General features: G+C 36.3%; 1 protein-coding gene across 22 annotated transcripts in view; it reads left to right on the top strand.

Moving 5' to 3' along the window:
* Window positions 1-17,514, top strand: part of LOC100680005 (biogenesis of lysosome-related organelles complex 1 subunit 6) — a 65,769-nt gene that overhangs the window by 19,689 nt on the left and 28,566 nt on the right. Inside the window, exon 1 of one of the 22 annotated variants that reach the window (XM_032602162.1) lies at window positions 14,257-14,555. The exons of the other annotated variants lie outside the window; for them this stretch is intronic. The gene's annotated coding sequence lies outside the window, so the exon portion shown is untranslated. Of the gene's footprint in view, window positions 1-14,256; window positions 14,556-17,514 lie in introns of those variants that run through there. 22 annotated transcript variants of the gene reach the window in all.

Genomic DNA, 17,514 nt, shown 5'->3' with positions numbered 1-17,514 from the left:
AGAGCTAGACTAGTAGCGAATCAAAATAGTAAGCGAGCAAACAAGGTAGAAAGCTTCGATATTGAGAAACTACGAGATAGAACAGAGCGAATTAGGTACCAGATAGAAATTAATAACAGGTTTCAGGCACTTGAAGAAGCAAACACATCGCCGGAGGGGAATGACGAACCGAATAGCTTATGGGGGGACATCGAAAAAACGGTAAAAGAGGCCGCGAACAAAGTACTGGGTAAAAAGAAAAAGCCAAAGAGCAAACCATGGTTTGACGAAGAGTGCGAACTCTGGTTTGAAAGGCGCAAAAAGGCTAAATTAGATAGCTTACAAAATAGAAGCGATAGGACCGTAAAAGATTATTCTAACGTAAGGAAACAGACGAGCGCGATCTACAGAAATAAGAAGCGGGAGTATCAAAAGAATCTTATTAGGAGAATAGAAACTAACAGTAAGGAAAATAACCCCCGCGAAATGTACAGAGGGATTAACGCCATCAGAAAGGGTTTTAGGAGTAGAGCGCAATTGATGAAGGACGAAAACGGGGACCTCGTAACAAATGACAACGAATTACTGTCACTGTGGAAAAATTATTTCGATAAATTATTAAACGTGCACGAAAATAGCGAAGAATTAGGGGACGAAATTCACACTGCTGAACCCCACGTGGAGGAACCGAGCTACCAAGAAATAGAGGCCGCGATTAAAAAACTAAAAAACAACAAAGCCGCGGGAAATGACTATACCAGCTGAGTTACTCAAATATGGGGGCGTCAAGCTCACAAAATCTATAAACTAGTATGTGCCATCTGGAAAAATGAAACAATACCCGAAAATTGGAAGAAATCTATCATTATACCAATTTTTAAAAAGGGGGATAAGACAGACTGCAATAACTATAGGGGTATTTCACTTTTAGCAACGTGCTACAAAGTTCTGTCAAACGTAATACAAGCTAGACTCACTCCATTCGCGGAAGATATAGTAGGAGATTATCAGTGCAGATTTCGGCGCAACAGATCGACGAGCTATCAAATGTTTACCATATGACAGTTGTTAGAGAAAAAGTGGGAATTTTGCGAAACCATACACCAACTATTTATAGATTTTAAAAAAGCGTACGACTCTATTAAGCGAAGCAAAATGTATCAAATTTTAGTACTTCTCGGTGTACCGAAAAAACTCGTGAGATTAATTCAAATATGTCTGAACGGAAGCACGGGAAAGGTCCGAGTAGGCGGTAATGTATCAGAACCCTTCATGATACGCGATGGTTTAAAACAAGGGGATGGGCTCTCTACGGTGCTGTTCAACTTAACGTTAGAGTATGCCGTTAGAAAAATGCAGGTTAGCCAGCTGGGCGCAACGCTTAATGGAACAACGCAGATACTAGGATACGCAGATGATTTGGATATACTGGGGGATTGTAGGGAAACGGTAGCAAGAAACGCGGAAATCCTCATAAAAGCAGTGGAGTATACAGGGTTAGAAGTGAGTGAATCAAAAACAAAGTACATGATTGTGGATAAGCTAGGCATCTGCAGAGGGGAGGAAGATCTCAGAGTTGGGAATTTTACTTTTGAAAAGGTTAGCGAATTCAGGTATCTGGGTACGACCATAAATGATAGAAACGAGATTAATGTCGAAATAAATAAGAGACTCCATTCGGGTAATGCTTGCTTCTACGCCGTGAGTAATTTACTTTAGTCGAGGCTGTTGTCTAAAAACGTTAAAATAAGAATATACAGGACAATAATACTGCCGGTGGTTCTGTACCGGTGCGAAACGTGGGCTCTCACTAAGTAGGCGGACAACCGTTTTAGGCTATTTGAAAATAAAGTCTTGCGAAAAATATACGGGCCGTAGAAAGATGAGGAAACCGGGGAATGGAGGAGACTACACAATGATGAGTTACACAATCTGTACGCGTCACCAAATATTAACAGAATAATAAAATCGCGCAGATTGGGATGGGCAGGGCACGTAGCGAGAATGGGAGACGACCGTACGGCAGCGCGTGTCATGAAGGGCAGGCCGATGGTAACGCGACCTCTAGGTAGACCTAGACGTAGATGGGAGGACAACGTAAAAGCGGATCTAGTAGAAATAGGACGGGTGGGTGTCGATCGGAGAGGTGCATCTTGGGTGGGGTTGACACAAGATAGGGCAGCGTGGAAGGCTTGCGTAGATGAGGCGATGAACTTTCGAGTTCCAAATGCCATGTAAAAAAAAACAAAAAAAAAACATAACTAAAGATCTAAAGAACATCAATCAAAAAATATATAAAAAGTTTTGCCTTAATACCATGCCTTAATAGTATGCACTTAATACCGTGTTTTGCACGAGTTAATAACTTTAGGATAAAAGGAAGGGCGGTAAAGAGCTATTTTTTTTCTTAAGTATGCGGTTCTGTTGTATTTGTTATTCAATTTGGATTTGGCCACCTGACTGCAGCGCCACTTGAACGTTGCGGCGACACCGTTCGGCTGCTCCTTCAACAGCCCATTAAATAATGAAAACCATATAATATTGGAATATACGACTTAAAATTTTAATATTTTTAAAATTTTTCTAATAACTTCTGAACTATGGATTCAAAGTATATGATTGAATATGCCTCAGAGAGACGATTACTGACTATGATTCTAAAAGGATAGAAAAGGGGCAGTCAGGGTGACCGGAGCGTACTTTCCGTATTAGAAAAAAGAGGTTTTTTATAGGAGATCTTATCACTTTTATAGAGACTATACATGTATAGTACATGTATAGTTACATTATATATTATCAACAGTGAAAATAGTTAATACTCAACATAATTCCTGGAGACGACGTTGATACTGTCTACCCTGGGCAGCAGGTACCTCGGAGACCGTTGCTGTCGCGATTTTCGTGTTCAGCGACCTCAAAACTTCTGAGTAGCAAGTAGCCGTACATTTTTAATTTATTGTTTTTTTGAAATGCACTTCTAAAATGCATATTTGTTATGCAAAGATGCATTTATTTAAAAGTAATTGATAAACTTAGTTAACAACGTTTGTGGATGTTCTCACAAATCGAAGGCAAATAACCGCATTATATCTAACTACTCAAAAAATCTATGGTTTATTACTTCAATTTTTCGGCCATTTAAATTTTCGCGTCTTCCATGACCGAAAGCCACTTGATCGGACGACAGGAGAGAATGATGAAGACCAGCGAAAAAAAATATAATAAGCGAAAATTCAACTTGCAATATTTCGCTTATAAAGTAATCTTTTAAAATAAATATTTTTTCTCTAGAGAGATTAGGTAAATAGCTTTCAAGTCGATAGCGATAGAACGGGCATAGGTGCAAAAATAATTATATAAATGCGTTTGGATAATTATATAGCAACTTATAATAGGGATGCGTATACTTTACTCGCCAGCGCGGCAATTGCGCTCCTTGATTTCGCGAACTTAATTATTTTCCAATTTTTAGCATTCACATGATATATTTTCTTCCACTTCTGTATCATCATCTCCTACGATAACATCTCAAATTTTACCCGGAAATTGGGCTCCCGTAAATCATAGAAAGTCATATTTATTGTCATCAATAACCCAACCATGGTTTACAGGATTTAAATCACTAGCAATTTTTTTGTCGCATCTGTCCACACATTTGCTATAAACCTAGCCCTCAATAATTGTTGTTTTAGTTCATCTTGTCCATATTGTAACGGACCGCTACCATTCGATTTGAATCATATAAAATGCGTGCGCAGATAATGAGAAAGAGAAGAAGTATGAAGTGAGGAGAGTGAAGACGTCTGCAAACGTCTAAAGAGTGTGTAGGGAGAGAGAGCGGGAGACGTTCGCGTAGCAGCTAGGGAATCAGCGGCGAACCGAACTAATGACTGGCCCGTATGATATGTAATCGGCAGTCGGCGCTGCAGCGCCTAGAGATAATCGCCAGTAATACGATAAGAGCCGTCGGCTTTCTTGACTAAACGTAACGCACTGGCCCAGGAACTGTCAGAAATGTGGACGATGCCCATTTCAAGTAGAGTTCTAAATTCAGTGCGCGCTGCTTCGGCGTGGCGTCGGCCAGCGACGCTTGGATCGAAAATGGTGGAAGGACTCGGCTAGTCGAAGTCGGGTCTGGGCCGCAGAGTCTGCTTCAGCTGGCGCCGGTGCTGCTCCGATGCCCTCGTTGATCTCTCGCTCACACAAGCAAATAAATGAACACTCGCGTTAATAATTGCAAAACGAAATTATTATTGTTGGCCAAAAAAGGTGAGCTTGCCAAGGAAAACCTTCTGTCGCAGGACTTATTTGCAACCTACACTTCTGTCTATTATTTGTCGCATATTGGCGTTTTGAAAAAGCTATAGGAAAAAAGACAAAAGTTTATCATGTGACGTAAGTTGAAATATGTTTTTTGCCACTTTCAGTACCTCTGTTACCATCTTGTTCCTAACATCCGCTTCTGCTAATTTGTTTATTTATCGAGAACGTCGTTACCTACATTCCTACAGTCCTAAAGTCGCGTATCTAAGATACCAAATACCGAGAGTAAAATTGAATTTTTTGAGATCCGCGTTTTTATGGTTTACTTTTTTGCATTTATCCGCAACCTACATTTTTGCTAATTTTATTGGAGCATATTGGGGCCTAGAAGAAGCTATAGGCGAAAAGGCAGAAGTTTACCTTGTGACGTAAGTTAAAATATATTTTTTGCCATTTTTATTAAGACGTTGTTACTTACATTCCTGTAAATATTTAAGCTTGTGCTTTATGACGTAAATTTAGTTTTTGGATTAACGTGTTAAATCTACTCACGCTTAAGTCCCTCATGTACACTTCTGCCCATGAGACTATGCCTAGTTTAATGTGTAAGGAATTGATCTGGATAGAGAATAACTTTGTACCTTATGACAATGTCTTTTAAATGGATGGCGTTTAGGCTATCGGGCAATAAATGCTAAAATTTGTGGCGAATGTTTTATTGGCAAACAGGTACTCAAAGAGATAAGAATGCTTTGCGAATTTAGCCAAGTAATAGCAAATAAATTGGATACGTTTCTACCAAAGATATCACTAAAACTTATCGAACTTATCGAATTATCAATACCTATATGAAGCGTAATTCTATCTTATTAAAAATGGGTAGTTACCAGCAATTTTCAGCCATATAAAATGTTAAAAATTTTTTCCTATTTAAACTACCTAGTTTTTAGTTTTTTTTTCTAGTTTAAGGGGACACACCACATTTGAAATTAAAATCAAAATTTTTCATTAAAAATTTATAAATACTTATATAAATAAACCAATTTTTTTTACTATTCTTAGACATAATTACCTTTATTTTGATGGTCCATAATTCACTGACCGTAAGATTCCAAAGAAACGAATGGCTCAAATGAGCTCAAACTCCAGGATATAGTTTAAAAGTACATTAGTTATGGTATGAATAAGGGGATTTGGTTTAAATTTCATAGAAAAAAAGTTACATGATAATTGTGTTAAAATTAATCAAAAATTGATAAAAAAAATCAATAATATGCTTATAAAACTTTTTCTATAAAATTATAGAAAAAGTGGTTAGCATTCGGGCATACGATTTCACCCACATCGCATCTGCCCATATCGGGGCTCCATATAGCATAATCTATGTAGTTACACTAGCTAAGAGTAACCTTCGCTTCTGAGTTGGGCCTCCTACATTTGGCATCAATCGTGATAGAGCAGCGCCGACTTTTGCTTTATCGCTGACTATTTCTAGATGTTGTTTGAAAGTTAGTCTTGCATTGATGGTGATGCCTAAGTACTTGATGGTTGGTTGAGAAGCTATCTCATGCCCATCTACCGTCAGTTTAATTTCCTCCATCTTCTTCCTACTAGAGATAAGAATAAGTTCCGTTTTGTGGCTGGCTAGTTCCAGACCCGTCTCCGTTAGCCATTCGTGTATTATACAAGTCGCCTCTTCCGCTATTTCTGTTACCTCTTCTTTATGTTTCGCTACTACCACTACTGCTATGTCGTCAGCGAAGCCCACGACTGTTGCTCCTTCAGATAATTGTAGTCTTAGTATCCCATCGTACATGATGTTCCACGTCGGTGGGTCGAGCACTGACCCTTGGGGTACGCCTTCTGTAACTTTATAGGTCTTGGTACCGTCCTCCGGGTCATATAATAGGATTCTGTCCTTCAAATAGTCGGACATCATTCTTCTTATATATAAGGGCACATCCTGTTTCCGGAATGCTTCGTATATTTCACTCCATTTGGCCGAATTGAATGCATTTTTGACATCCAATGTAACTATGGCGCAGTACTTCTTTTTCCCTCCCTTCCATCTTTTCCCCTCTATCGCTGTTTGCGCAGCACTAGGCTATCGCTGTTTGCGCAGCACTAGGCTATCGCTGTTTGCGCAGCACTAGGCTATCGCTGTTTGCGCAGCACTAGGCTAACTGCGTCCAGGGTTGAATGATTCTTCCTAAAGCCATATTGGTGTTCCGCTAATCCACCTTTTCCTTCTATAAAATGATCCATTCTGACGTAGATTATGCGTTCCAGGATCTTACCCGGGGTGTCCAATATGCAGAGCGGTCTGTATGATAAGGAATCCTGGGGTGACTTCTTTCCTTTTGGCAGTAGCACGAGACGCTGTTTTTTCCAGTTTGTGGGGAATGTTCCTTCTTCTAGACATGCATTGTACAAGTCTACGAAGACCTCTGGATAAGCATGGGTGGCATGCTTCAATGCAATATTGGGAATGTTATCCGGCCCTAGGGCCTTGTTGTTTCCTACCCTTCTGCAGGCAGCTAACAATTCCTTAATCGTGATCGGTGGAACCGTCTCTTCATTCGCACCTCTTTCGATGACACTTGGCACTTCCAGTTGCCTGGGGAACAGTGTGGCCACTACCCGGTGTAATAGTTCCGGGCATTTTGGAGGGGGTACGTAGCTTCCTTTAATCTTCTTCATTACTATTTTGTAAGGTCGACCCTAAGGGTCCTGTCCGACCTTATCCTGTAGTTCTTTAAGGCACCGTTGCTTGTTTTCCGGATTGTCTTCTTAAGCTTCCTCTTAGCGTCCTTCATTTCTTGTCCGCGCATCTACTATTTCCTGACCTCTTCCGGTTTTATAGTATTTCTTTCTTGCCCGTTGTTCTCTTCTTCTGGTCCGGTGACACTCGCTGCGCGTACTCTCAACCTCTTTGTCCCATCAATATACTGGTGGTCGTCTACAATTAGGCACTCTTCTCGGCATGGCCGCGTCACAGGCTCGTGTGATATTACCCATCACCTGTTCCGCCTTGCTGTTCGCCGTCCACGAGAGTTGCAATTCTTCCAGTGCCAGTAGGAACATCTGCTTATCATAATCCTTCGTTTTTCAAACGACTCTGTTGGTCCTTGTATTCGCGCTGGGTCTCTGCTATATATCTGTGCTATAACAAACTATTTGTACTGTAAAATTCTTACGCTTTAACAATTGGCTTATAGTCAGATACATTGTGTTTTTCTCCAGATTTATATATAGGTACAATTTTAGCATTTTTGAAGTGAATATTTTTATAGGCTTGTTAGATACACATTGTGACCGGGGAGTGAGTCGAGAAAAAAGCGACTGTTACGAAAAAAAGTGAAAGCTAGGAGGACATACTATTATGAAATCAAAAAGATAAAAGTCTGAATTATCTCGCACACTGCACTCTATGAGATTGTCTGCGTCTCTCTCTCTCTCTCTCTCTCTCTCTTGGCTTGGGCCCAGAGGCCTAAGCGTAGATCTGCTTTGTCTCTCTTCCGCTCTATCGCTTGCCGCGTCTCATTTTGCGTGATGTTCACTTCTCGCAGGAAGCACGCATGCTTTGCGTCCCTCTCACATACACAGGCATAGTTGCTAGCACACAGCATATACATGCAGATACACTTACTCGCACATAAATACAAATACACACATTACATGCACGCGTATACCCCACGCACATCTCTTAATCCCACAGTATGAAGTAATATTATTTATCTTTATGAGTAGGTAAATACTAAAGGTGCTGGAAATAGTTCCTAAGCAATCAACTAATGATCATATATAGTCGAAAAATTACCATAATCTCAAATAAGATATATTTACGTGAAAGTAAATATACAAATTTATTTTAATCATAGGTAATCTTTCTCTCTCTCTCTCTCTCTCTCTCTCTCTCTCTCTCACTTTTCTCTTTCAAAATTCATACAATGGCCATAAATAATGGTAATATCTGCCTGTGTAAAAAGTTTTTCTTTTTGGCCGACGGAAGTCCCGTCGCGAAAGGGCGGAAAATGTATTTCCCATACACTGTTTCAAAAAGAAATCTTCGCTTTTCTTATGCTAAAATAATGCATTCTTTCGCGTCCGTTAGCGTGTGGGCAAAAGGTATTTTTTGCGCACGCCATTTGGAAAAAGAATTGTATACCCCACTAAAAAGCTTACAGGAAAAAGGCACATTGAACACGAAACCTCGTTTGCAAAAACTATGAGCGAATTTTTGAAGAAACAATGTACGATACTCGTACGCACTTACGCACGGTCATCCTTCGAGTTACGGACAAAAAAGCTTGAAAAAATGAGTATCGCAGTCCACAAACCAGTGCGGTGATCGACTTATATGTTTCATAAATTCTATTAAATACTAGTATTTAATTTTGATAAAAACCTGTTCAAATCAAGCTGATTATTTGTTTTTCTGAGATCTATATTTTTCACAATTTTAGTAGTACATTACGATACATACGACATAAGTAGCACGTTATTACCTCAGCGCCGTGTAATAAAATGCCAACTTGAGTTTCAAGTTTCGCATACTTTTTTATAGCATCTGCCTGCCCTAAGTCCGCCATGTTGCGTCTACCGGTGACATAATAGACTCAGGTGACGCGGTGCTATAATAGATCATTGTGCAACAAGGGGAGAAAATAAGCTATTTCTAGCAAGGGTGAGGTGTTCAGCCCGAATTGGAATCGAGAAAGCCAAATGCTCCCAAGACGGAGACGAGTGCTGAAAACCCCTCACTCGAGTCTGAAATAGCGTTTCTTCCCATGTCCCACATCGTAGTTTTTCCAACGAGCGCATAAAAGGTCCTTTTTCGTTACTGAGTGGGAGAGAGGTTGTACATTTTAAATTGTGTACAATATTAATAATATTAAATTAAGTTTAATATTAAATAATAAAACTTGGAAAAAAAATGATTTATTTTTTTTTATTTGCCAATTTCAAAAAACAAATTGACATCTGTGAAATTCCTATAGAGGTGATACCATTACCTATACATAGGCCTGGCTTACTTAAATTATAACTCTGTAGAGTTAATTTCATAACTCTGTAGAGTTATTTTGCGGTTTGCATGTTTCTTACTTGTCGAGTATATAAAATACATTCATACTCATAGCCCTGTATAATTGAATATAGAGTTTCAGAGCACTTGTTTCAAAATACATATCTTTGTGTTATTGCACTTTATTACATTAGATTAGTGACTTCTAGTTATTTTTGTTTAATAGTGACAAGATGTTATCCAATTTTTTAGTTTAATCTTCATAATATTTGTGTTGATAGACATAGTTTTAAGATCTTTTGTACGTGGTATCTTCTTAATGCCATAATATAGCTTTTGTTGCTTATAGTTTTATATATTTTTGGCATCTGTAGACTCTTTTTTCTAGTTATGCTAACTGAATCTATGTATTTGTTTTTCAACTCACCATAATGGCGCAACGATGAGTTATCGATAAATAACTGCTCAAGATTTAACGGGTAATCTTGTGTTACAAAGATGTTTTCATTGATAATTTTTAGAATTCTATTCTTTAAGTTTTGTAGCAAATTTAAATTATTTTTATATGCACCTCCCTATACCATAGTTGATATAACTGTTGAAAAGGCATAATATTTGATTATTAAAGTTTTTGACTGCACTATTTTCGAAATATTCGTGAAGATGAAAACTAGGTATTTAGGTTTTGGTGTGATATTCTGAATATGTTTGTCCCATTTTATATTAAAGTCAAATATTACTTCCAGATATTTACAACTACTTATTCTGTTTAACTGTTATAAAACCTATTTTTATATCTAGATTGTTGGAAACACTATCAACATAGCTTACAAAGATTATATACACGTTTTTTTCTATATCCAATAATAATCTATTTAATGCAAGCGAGAAGGCAACTTTTTTAAAAATGTGCATTCATTTTATGTTGAGCAGTTATCCAAGTATTCTCTGACGAAAGAATAACCGTGTCGCCTGCATACGATAGAATAGAATCTTTCGGCGTGCTTTCTAGTAGATCATTTACATACAGCATAAAAAGTAAAGGTTTAAGAATAAAAAGAAATCGGTCTATAATTAGACGAGCTCTGCTTTTTTCATGTCTTCAATATTGGTGATATTTCGGCTTCCTATAGACATTGTGGCAAAATCGATGTTTCTATGCAGAGATTTAAGATGTGGGTAAAGGAGTCTATTATATATTTGGATAAAGTTTTTAAAGTCTTGATATTTATGAGATCCACCTCTCCAGCTTTGTTTTTCAAGTTTTTTATTATTACTGCAACTTCATCTCTGTTGGTTGGATTTAAAAAGATAGAGTTACAGTTATTGGGAAGGTAAGACTATTCTCTCATTTGCCGGTAGAGCAATTTTATTACTAAGTTCCACTCCAATATGACTGAAGTAACTGTTTAATGATATTTCTGATGGATCGGTTATCGTTTGATCATTTTGATTTATAACTTTTATTGTAAGAGTACTATTCTGTTTTTTATTTCTGTTTAACTTAGGATTTATAATTCTCCACAGACCTTTTGGATTTTAGCTGTTTGGATTAACTTCACGTTTTTCAGTTACTTTTCGCTTCTCTGATACATTTTTCTAAAATTTGTATAGTTTTTGTACTTGTTTTTTAGTACTACGTTAGTTGGATGTTGTCTCCATACACTATACAATGATTGTCTGATTTCAGTCAAAATGATACATTTTTTAGTTGGTGTTCCATTTTTTCTAGGTTCATTAAAATTTGTTTTTCTTCTGGTTTGCGTTGTGACAGTTTTTATACAGTTTCTTATTTTAGTTATTAGTGTATTTATTGCTAGTTCAGGGTCTTGCACATACAAGATTGCAGTCTAGTTAATTTTATCTGCTACTTTAATTAGTTTGTTGTAGTTAATGTATGATTTATTTATATTATGATCTTGCTTTAAGGTTATTTTATCTAGACTTATTATAAATGGAAGGTGATCTGCAATTGCGTAGTGTAATTTATATGACTTTTGCTCAATATTTTTACTATTTGCAAAAATATTTTTGATGAGGGTACCACTTAAGTGTCTATCAGACGGTCTTGTTACTGGTTGGAAGCAAGGGGTACATTTATTCTCTAAACAAATATTTAGAAACTCCTGGCTAATATTATATAAATTAATCGAGTGAATATTAAAGTCACCAACTATGTAATGATTTTTAATATTCGAACATTCTCGTATATATATTTTTAATGAATGTATGAAGCCACTTTTCTGTAAGTCATGGGGTCCATACAGTGCTTAGACCTCAATAGTGCTACCTGAATTTATTCTTACGTTAGAACTTAAAACTCTTAATCCATAAACTATTACGGCTTCAGTTTTCTCGACAACATTTGTTTTAATATACATAACGACACCATCAGCTCTGTTAATTTTGCTATGATTATAGCATGTGGATGTTTTATCGCATTTGTATGTCTGATAAGATCCGCACGAATGATGCACATTTCAAACTTATGCTGTCATTATGGCATTATGTACCACTGCAGCCAAATCTACGGTTAAAGCATGGTCTTGCGTTTATAATGTCATACACTTTGCAATTTTGATAGCTTAGAAACACTTTGTTTTTGTTTTATTTTATATACTGATATAACACAGCGAGAAGTTCTATTATTGCTGTTTGTATTTGTGGTCTTGGAATTTTGTATAGGTGCACTATATTACTTTCGTTATCAAATCCTATCCATAATAATTGATCGCGCCATCTTGAAGGACAGTGAAGAGTCGGTCCGATTGGCTGTTCGTTTTCACGCGCGATCTGTGCAGATGTATGAATTCCTAACCTCAAAAAGTGTATTTTGAGAAAATATATGATACGATAAAAAGTGCGTGAAGCGCGTCTAAACTTGCTAGTTGTTTGAAATATCTATGATTTATGGCGTCTTTCATAGCTTAGTTATCCATCTTTGATTGTTCGTCCATTCCAACTATTTTCATTTTTGGTCTGGCTTTTTTTCTGTTTCAACTTTACAAAATTGTCCAAGTTTTTTGTTTAAGATTTTTTCAGCTTCGGTAACACTTTCTTTGGCCATACAGTTGATTATCACTTTTAAAGTCTACTTTTGCTTCCTCCTAGAGAAAGCTTTGTAATAGTAAAATTTTGAGTTTCATCAAAACTTCTAGACAATAATTCTTGGTGTATTAGAAGTTCAAATCAAGTGTTTTTAGAAAATGTCCGTATGGATGTGTGTGTGTATGCATGTATACCGTAATATTTCTGGAACTACTTCGTCAATGTGAATAAAATTTGACATGCATATCTATTTTTAAATTCTGAATTCGGGAAAAAGTAATTTTTTATTTTCTCAACTATTTTTTTGCGGCCATTTTTTGATTTTTGAAAAATACTATTTTGCGTTTTTTTCGATCATCCCATTGTGACAATTCAGCTAAAATGCATTTAAAAGAGAATAAAATTACCTACTTTTCCTTGTTTGGTCCTCGGGATCGGCCGCTTTGTTCGGCAGATAAACTGAAAAAGATGATTTTTTTTAATTAATATCTCTGAAACTAAACATCATAACCTCACGAAAAAAATCATGTCGATGGGTCACGTGTCAAACTATATCCCATTAAAATTTCAAGTGATTTGACTACTTATTTTTTCAATAATAAATCAAAAACTAGGAAAAATGAGTTCTTTCTGTGCCTCGATTACGGACGTAAAAAAGCCTTATTGCACTTGAGATTTTGGGAAAAAGAAGATCTTTTATAAGTTCATTGCGCAGCTTTCAACCCTTATGGTTCTTAAGATAACAAGGTTTCAATTTTTTTTCAAAATTTTTTGATTTTTTATATCTCTAAAACAATGTAGTCAAATGCTTCAAAATTTTATTTGGTGATTTACCATAAAATCTATTTGCTACTAAAATTGTAAACAATTTCGTCAAGCGGTTCTCAAGTAAATAACTAAAATGTAAAAACCGATTTTTCTCAAAACTTTTGCTTCCTCTTATAGGGGTGTCATTGCACGTCGTTAAAGTCCCTCCCAATGAGTTCATGTCATACTGATATAAAAATTGACGGCAACGTTCGTATTCTGTAATAAAAAAACAGAGGCTCTGCAAACTTTTGGACAATGAACCATTCAAAACTTATATATTAAATTATGTATAAAAAAACCGCCTCATATATTAGCAGGCAGATTATACTGTATATTAAAACAATATTTTATTTATTAGACCTATAAATTTAGTTGGAGGTAGCTACGTGCCAATTAATTGGCAGCGGTTTTGAGTTTAAATATGCTTTTCTTTTGTTGGCTAGAAAAATTTCTGAGAAATAGACCCATTTCTTACCCAGGGAAAAAATAATTTATTCCTAACCTAGGAAGAATTGAATATTTCTCAACACTTTTGAAAATACGCTCGAAATGATAAATTTCCTCTCCCAATTTTATGCTTGAAAAAGGACCTATTCCATGCGCGTGTTGGGAAATATTATATTGTGTACGAAGGGCGCAAAGTGGGCTTTTTTAAACCAAGTGTGGAGTTTGCAGTACGAGTCGAGGTGAGCTAGCACAAGCCAAAGGGGAGTGCGTTTGCGAGCCTAAGACGAGTACTGCAACCACACAGTTCAAAAAGCCCACTTAGCCCTTAATGCATACCATATTTTTTGTAACGTGCGGATGTATTTTCGTATTTTCTCATATACGAGTTAAGAGGGGCTGACTTGACTATTTTTTGACACGGCAACTACGCTCTTGTTCAAAAATAGTGCAAACACATCAGATTCAACACTTTTTTAAAAAGCTCTTTTAAAAAGGATACAAAATTTTTTGATACGCTCAATAGGCAAAAAAGTTTTTTTTTGCCCGCCGGTCAAAAAAGAGTTACTTTATTCCCGATTACTAGCTACGAAAAACGCAAAATCTTTCGCGTGTAACAAAAAATATTTTACTGAGGTTAAACTTTCGTTATTGTTTTATTACCATTTTTATTTTCACTAGTAAATACAGAGATTTTACTGGAGTTTTTGGAGTTAGCTGTACACACTATATTGTATTATAGACAGTTATACCCAAAAAATATTTTTAAGAAAAAAAAAATTTATGGGATTCGAGCTAAAATATCAGATAATCCTGAATTAAATACATACATTGCAAATATTTTAGCACATTTAAAATATCTTATCAAAAAGGATAAAAGTAATTCAATATATATTAATTTAATATTTTTTAATGCACACAAACATCCAGCAGAAAGATTTATATTTAAATTCATAGGTAATGAATCAAAAAAAACTGCATTAAAGTAAGCTAATTTATAAACACTTACGGAGAAAAGTCATAAATAAAATATAATCAAGTATTGTGAAAAATTTATATAGTCCCTCATATATGACCATATAAGTTCATTGACCATGTAGAATTCACTTTGGCATTATTTAAGAGCGATTAAATTAATTTTTTTACAAAAAACAATTTTCTCGAATTATTATTTATTTAATGAAGTAAAGTAGATCGAAATTCGACCATCTATTTTTTATTTTTGCCCTTTTTATTTCCATAACGTAACTTCTGGTTGGCAGTGTAACAGGTGTGTAACGTGCCATGTTATTCAATAGAGTTGCATGTATGTATATACGTGTGTGTGTGTGCGTGTGCAATTCAATTCGACAGACCGATTGTGAAATTACGTATCGAAAGCCGAAAATTGGAGCAAGTCTTCTGACCTCTGCGTTAGCATTCCTCGCACGCGAACGACGACTGTAAAGCGTACGCGTCAATTCTTGGTGTGGCGAATGTTGACTGGATTATCGAGAACTTTACTATCTTAATTTTCCAACTGCTTGCATCGGTACCTAAGCATTAAAAATCCCGGAACCGATTCACGCAGCGCCTTTTCATTTAAACTCTTGGTCTGACAACTGAATCTGGCAACTAGATATGAGTACTGTTTTTTTATTTGCATCGCTTACTGAGTGTCTATAAACCCCTCAAACTCTGTAGGTAAAATACAGTATTACTCTCCGTTGCTAGACGTGAGTTGTAGGCAGCAGTAGTGGAAGGACCGCCTAATGGAATCTCTGGCGATAGCAAGAGCCGATGACCAACTAGTGCAGTCTAACTATAATTGCCACGAGTATTCGTGTAGTAATAAGACTAATCAGCATCCGCTGCACCATGAAGGAGTTTACAACATTCAGGTCGCAAAATATAAAGATTATATTTTTATATCTGTACAAGAAATCAAGCGTATTATACAACTATACAATCTAACAACTACAAATAACGAAACTGTTAAAACATCGCGTGAGAAATTATAACATCTGCTGAGTTCTGGTTGTCTCCAATAAACAAAAAAATATCAATTGAATCAGTTCATCATAATTATTATTAATTATTTAAAAAATTCTTAAAATAACCTAAAATACATTAAGAAGAGAATAAAAGGAGAACTCAGCTGCCAACCATACCACAAGTCCACCATAAGATAAGAGTGAAGTAGCATAGTTGTGGACAAACCATCGTTTACAAAACCGTTACTGCTTTAAAAAATATTGAAAAAAATCCATCTATAAATCGTCGCTCCTTACGAAGAGTAGTAATTTCAGAAATCGAAGACTAGTACATTTCGTTATTTTTCGTAACGAAGACTAGCACATTTCAATTTTTGCCGCGAAAACTAGCACGTTTTACGGCTCAAACTAATATTTGTAGAATTTCTTACGGAAAAAATTTTCAAATTTGAGGGTAATTTGGCACTCTTAACGAGAGTTACTCCCAAATTAAATGTAACTCTCAATTTAAGAGTTAATTTCAACGAAAGACTCTCAATTTGAGTGTATGTTATTGTGTTCTTACGGATAATATTGCCAAGTAAAAATTATATATGAATCGGGACAACATGCCAGATTTCCTCTAATACAACTACTCGGCGCAGAGAGTATCTCGCGACGCGTTCGTACGCGAACGAGAAGGCTGTTACTTGGTGCCGCTACACCAAGTTGGAAAGCTGAAGCCGCTGATACAATGCAGTGTAAAGAGGTCTCAGCCCTAGTTACTTGTAGTCGCAGTTCTGGGTAGGCCGCGCGCGCCGCACTCAACACACATGCGCACTCACACACATTCTGAGACGTCTTCATCTTGCTATCACACACACTTTTACTTCTTTGTACGCTATCAGTATCGTTCGCTGGAGTCAGACTCACACACGAGAGCTTATGCGTTCGCACCAATGGCCGAAAGCTATCTGCCTGTCTGACAGACCGCGACTCATACGCTAGGCCCCGAATCTTGTCTCGGGCTTTAGCAATGTCGCGTTTCAACGATGCGTAAATTTATCCGATTTCACAATTCATTACAATAAAGCCATTTTTATATATAGATACCCCTGGTAGAAAATAAGCCAACTACGATAGCTTATTCACCAACAGTTCGCCCACGGCGGCGGCCAACTGCTGCCCAACCAAATTTATCTATTAGAAGCCTGCTCTGTGTGTATTAGCAAACATGCGCTCTGCGTAAACCTTTTCACATAACCCCAAAATTTATTGAAAGTTTATACTCACTTAAAATCTAATTCTACCATGTCAAAACCATATTGTTTGATCCAATGCTTGTTTATTAATAAATGAGTCATATTGATAAATTATTTGAACAGTCATGGATGATTTATTATCTTTTTGTACGAGTTTTAAAATTGGACAACTGTTGCTCAATGGATAGTGTAAAAGTGTGACGAAATAAACGCGTCTTTTGGCCAATGGCTGCTGGAACTGTTGGCTAAACTTCATAAAATTGGCCAGCCGTTGGCGAATGGTTTGCGAACGTTTCCACCAGGGATAGAAAGTCAACAATAAGAAATAAAATATTAGTATATTCTTATTTGCCCTTACTTATATAAAAGATATATAGAATAGTGGTATAAAACGTAGAGGTAAACAACAAATAACAATTTTTATATGCACCATATACCAGGTGCAAAATTTCTGTAAAGGCCAAAAATCTATCATTTTCATTTTTGCAGGTATCGCAGATTTACTTCAGTTCTATCCATGTGAGAGATCTAAAACTTTACGGATGTACTCAAAACAAATATGATTCATCAGCCAATGTGGGGATTTCAACAAATATTTTAATTTAAAGTTATTATATGGAATTTAACAACAAATCATAATTTATTAAATTTTTTAAACAATTTTTTTTTTCATAAATTGCACTTAACTTTTTTAAATTAAATTTTTTTTAATCCGCGCATCGGCTGCAGA

Source organism: Nasonia vitripennis (genome assembly GCF_009193385.2).
Source record: "Nasonia vitripennis strain AsymCx chromosome 5 unlocalized genomic scaffold, Nvit_psr_1.1 chr5_random0004, whole genome shotgun sequence".
NCBI classification, from domain to species: Eukaryota; Metazoa; Arthropoda; class Insecta; order Hymenoptera; family Pteromalidae; genus Nasonia; species Nasonia vitripennis.
The sequence above is the reverse complement of the archived record's forward strand: the minus strand, read 5'-3'. Positions and strand labels throughout refer to the sequence as shown.